General features: G+C 36.3%; 1 pseudogene; it reads right to left on the reverse strand.

The window, feature by feature from the left end:
* Nucleotides 1-349: 349 nt before the first annotated feature.
* Nucleotides 350-3,914, reverse strand: LOC107702186 (extracellular calcium-sensing receptor-like; annotated as a pseudogene).
* Nucleotides 3,915-5,000: the final 1,086 nt, after the last annotated feature.

Genomic DNA, 5,000 nt, shown 5'->3' on the forward strand with positions numbered 1-5,000 from the left:
AATAGGAAGTCGGAGCAGGACATATCGAAGAAAGAGAGAGAGAGAGAGAGAGAGAGAGAGAGAGAGAGAGAGAAACTACAGCTAGCTTATGGAGCACTCTTCCGTCTTGCTTTTTTAAATCATATTTTTTATTTATTTATTTTACATCTCAGTGTAATTAATATTATGTTATTTATTGTTTCAATCTAACTGTAGATTCACATGTAAGTGTGTAGTTGACAAGAAATTTCAAGCACTGACAGCTCATATTTTATACATTTTAGAACATCAAATTAATAAGTTTTATCCATTATTTGTTTTAATTTTTATTTTTTACTATATATCAACGTAATAATAATAGTCATTTTAATCAGAGAACCCTTGAAGAAGCTTTACCCATCAAAAGTTTTTTAGAGTTCATGTCTGGTTTTAGTAAAATTATGTAGCACTTAGGAATGAATATACAAAACAACATCCCGTAACTTGATGCTAAAATAGCAAATATCTCCACTGCTACAGTGAATTTTCCAGGAGAACTAAGATAGGCTGGGATAAATGTGATCCATACAGCACAGAATATGAGCATACTGAATGTGATGAATTTGGCTTCATTAAAGTTATCAGGCAGCTTACGAGCCAGGAAAGCCAGAATAAAGCACAAGACAGCCAGTAGGCCAATATAACCCAGCACAGCCCAGAAACCAACAGCTGAACCTGGATTACACTCAAGAATAATTTTGTCTTCGTAATTACTCATGTTTTTGTAGGAAAATGGGGGTGATATTATTAACCAAATCACACAAATAAGCACTTGTATAAGAGTAAATGCAAAAACACTGAGTCTCTGTTGAGGAGGCCCAAACCATTTCCTGACATTACTTCCTGGAAGAGTAGCCCTGAAGGCCATTAACACAACAATTGTTTTCCCCAGAACACAGGAGATACAGAGGACAAACTGTTGAGGAGGCCCAAACCATTTCATGACATTACTTCCTGGAAGAGTAGCCCTGAAGGCCATTAACACAACAATTGTTTTCCCCAGAACACAGGAGATACAGAGGACAAAAGTGATCCCAAAAGCTGTGTGACGCAACATACAGGACCACTCAGTGGGCTGACCAATGAAAGTAAGAGAACAGAGAAAACACAACGTGAGTGAGAAGAGCAGCAGGAAGCTTAGCTCTGAGTTGTTGGCTCTTACTATTGGCGTATGTCTGTGGTAGAAGAAAATCAACCCAACTGTGACTGTGAGACATCCACCACACAAAGAGAATGTCACTAGTACATTACCCATTACTTCTTTAAATGTCAGGAATTCAGTGTTTTTGAGTTCACATCGTGTTCTGTTTCCATTTGATTTGTACTCAAGTGGGCATGGAACACACGTTACAGCATCTGAAAGCACAGACAATTTAACAAGAGGAAACAACATTATTTTAAGACAATGCCATACAGTCAACCCAAAACCACACAGATTTTGGGCTGACCAGACATAAACATGATGAGTGTCACTGTTAATAAGAGAGGATTGTCCATCTCACTTGTGGTGTTGCTGAACTCTCCATCCGCACAGTCAATGCAGTCAAAGCAACAAATGGGTTTTCCTTTCAGAAAGGCTCTGCGAGTGCCTGCAAGGCAGGTCTTGCTGCATACAGACCGAGGAACCTAAAACACACACACACACAAAGCAAAAATATACATAAACAGTCTAAGAACTAGTGTGCACAAAACTATTAAGCAAAAAGCTTGCTATATTTATGTATGCATGTATTTATTTATTTATTTACATACATAAATAGCTACATACATACATTTTTCTGGTTTCCTGCCCAGGTTGGATCAATGTTATCTTTCATTTGAATCTGTTGTCCTTCTGGCCTGGATGCATCATACAAGCCAATTGATTCAAATGTTATTATTCCTTCATAGTTTATCTGCCAATTAACCAGAGTGTAACACGCAACTGGGTCACCACTCTCATCAAAGTAAACGTTTTCTCCATTTTTGGTTGTAAAGTTCACTTGGGTCAGATAATGCATCACCTATACAGAATGGTGATATAATAATACCCATGACCTTTGAATATCAGTTTTAAATTACAGAAAATTACAGAGCAGAATTTCAAAAGAGCATACCTGCCAAGGCTGTATTTCCCCTTTTTCTGCACATGTCTTGTTGGGGAATGGCCCCTTCCCTTTGTCACAAGTCAGCAGTCCTTCTATAGCATGGGCAACAGCATACACTGCCTTGTAGACATTGTTTAGCAGACTAGCATCAGACACATCTGTGAAACGTGTGTTTGTGTTTGCTAGAGATTCCTCTCCATTGCATATCTTGGAGGCATTGTGTGTGTTTGGATTTAAAATGCAGTTAAACACACTTTCCCACAGCTCAACCAGTCCTGTGTTACCTGGTCTCAAGGAGGGATGGCTACTCGCAATAAATTCCTTCAATCCAGGAATATATGCATTCGGCACAGCAAAGCCTATTGCTCCCCCTACCACAGCATAATTCATTGGGGTCGCTACATATCTGTATGTGATCCAACCTTCACTTCCAACCCACTGATAACCAGTTACATTTTGGTTGTAAAGCTCTATTATGAGAATGTCCAAATCATTGCCATCTGCAAAAGCCACAATGACTTTAGATGTTGATTTTTTAATAATGTCTATGACTTCCAAAAACTTCTCTCTTGGATCGGTTCTGTAAATGGCCACAGAGTATTCAACACAGATGCCCTCTTTCTCGGCTGCTTCTAGAAACGTGGCCATTCCATTGTTGCCGTAGTCCCCCCTGCTTCTCACAGCCCCAACCCAGGTCCAGCCAAAATACTTGACCAGTTTAGCTAGAGCTCTGCTCTGGTAATAATCGCTGGGGATAGTCCTGAAGAAGGATGGATACTGTTGTCTATTACTGAGACATGCACAAGTTGCTGAATGGCTAAGCTGGAAAAAAAAATGAAATTATTAAGCTTCCATTAAAACTCTGGAAGGATTGATGTCTGACACTAGAAAGTTTTGAAAGTAGAACAAAAACTGTGTTTTTGATGCTTTTTAAGACAGTAATGCTTATGGAGTTTCAACATGGATAAACATTAATATAATTGTATCCTGGAGACTAAGAACAACAATTACATAATTATAAAACAATAATAAATAAACACTAATTTAAACACATAAACACAGTAAATTGTTACTAGTTCAAGAAATGTCTCAATCATCACTGCATCCAACTGATTTAGCTATGCTTTATTCAATAAAAAGAAAAATAAACATTACACATTTGACTTACCACAGGGATTTTAAATGGACCCATGGTCCTTGCAATGTCTATGGTGGATGTTGATGTAGTTTCTCCAATCACAGCTTGCACAGTAGAGGGACTTACACAGCTATCCTCTGCTTCCAGTTGCCCATTCATCAGAGCTAGCGATGCTCCAACAGAGAGAGGGATGCTCGGGCAAGAGCCATAGACACGGTAACCAAGCACAAAGCCAGGAAGAATATCTGTGCTGTTGTTTATTTCCTCAATGGCAAAAATCATTGTCATTGCGTACTGCAACTCTCCAGGATCAAGTCTGAAAAAGGACGATAATATATATAGTTTTATTACAGCAAATTCATTCATCACATTAGTTGTTCTTCTGTCATTATATTAAATTACAACCTTTGTAAATAAGCATTTTTTATTAGGTAATATAAAATTAGTGTATTGTCACTATCTTACCCATTACACCGGATATTTCCTGGATTGGTCGTGAGCGTTGGATTTACACCAACTGGATTCTGGTGGAATGAAAAAATGCCGCCAATAGAGACATCACCTTCTTTTGAGAAATGAAGGAGTTCATCTGTCCCATAAGCTTTACATTTTGGTTGTGCAGCACTCACAGTGCAGGTGATAATCATCATAATGGCTGCAAGCAACAACATAAGTCTGCAGTACATAAATGCCTTGCTGAAGTTGAGGCTGTGTTGATAAATACAATTGGTTGATGTATAACCCAGTGTGTAATATTTGGCTTCATATAATGCATGTTTACCATCCCTGGCCAATAATAAAAGCAATTAAGATGACTGACAGAAAAAGAGTTCAATAAACTTTGTTCTTCTTGGGTCCAATCCCAAAACTCCTTATCCATCAGTAATTACAAAAACACAGAGAAATAAAATAAATATGCAGCTTAAAAATATATACTAAATTAGTACCAGCTGCCTTATTTGTAAAGGAGAATATAGCTGCACTCTTAGATACATTGAGAAAAAAAAAAAAAAAACTTTTTAAACATGCAGAGTGTGATGTAACTTTAAACCACCATAATTCTGACCTCTTTATTTAAAATAGCTGATAAAAGTAATGAAGCACTAAATATCTCATATTACAGATGAGACAAGCAAAAGCATACAACACTACTTGAGAGACGTTCGGCTTTTTACAAACCCTTTGTTTAAAATGAGTGCTTCTGAGCATTTCTCAAACTCATCAAATAAAATACATCAACACTGAAAAAGAAAGAAAAAAGAAAAAGTATAAAATGTGTACAACAACTTGTCACTGGGGCAGCACCCAGGGACACATTTTAACCTTCTTTGCCCCTAATCAGTACATATTAGTACTACAAGAGTACATTTTACTATCTTAAGGGTGCATATTTCTACTCTAATATGCTAATATGCACCCGTTATCCATTTTCTGAAAGTATAATCACTTAAGCAAACTATGCTATACTCAATTTTTTTTTAATTTAAGTTGATAAAAGTTGAGTAGGTTTCTCTTAAAGTGCATACCATTTTGTCTACATATAGAAACCTGTATTTGTATAATTGTTTAGCACTTACATGTAAAAAATAAGTGTTAAATAAATAAAAGACTGCATACTCTATAGATAATTTAGTCATTACAGTATTAACTGATATTATATTTTATTATTATTATTATTAATAATATTATTATTATTATTATTATTATTTAACAATACTTGGAACATGCTAAGGAATATACAGGTTTTTTGTTTTTTT

This window comes from Sinocyclocheilus anshuiensis, unplaced genomic scaffold (assembly GCF_001515605.1).
Source record: "Sinocyclocheilus anshuiensis isolate Anshui unplaced genomic scaffold, SAMN03320099.WGS_v1.1 scaffold618, whole genome shotgun sequence".
Taxonomy (NCBI): domain Eukaryota; kingdom Metazoa; phylum Chordata; class Actinopteri; order Cypriniformes; family Cyprinidae; genus Sinocyclocheilus; species Sinocyclocheilus anshuiensis.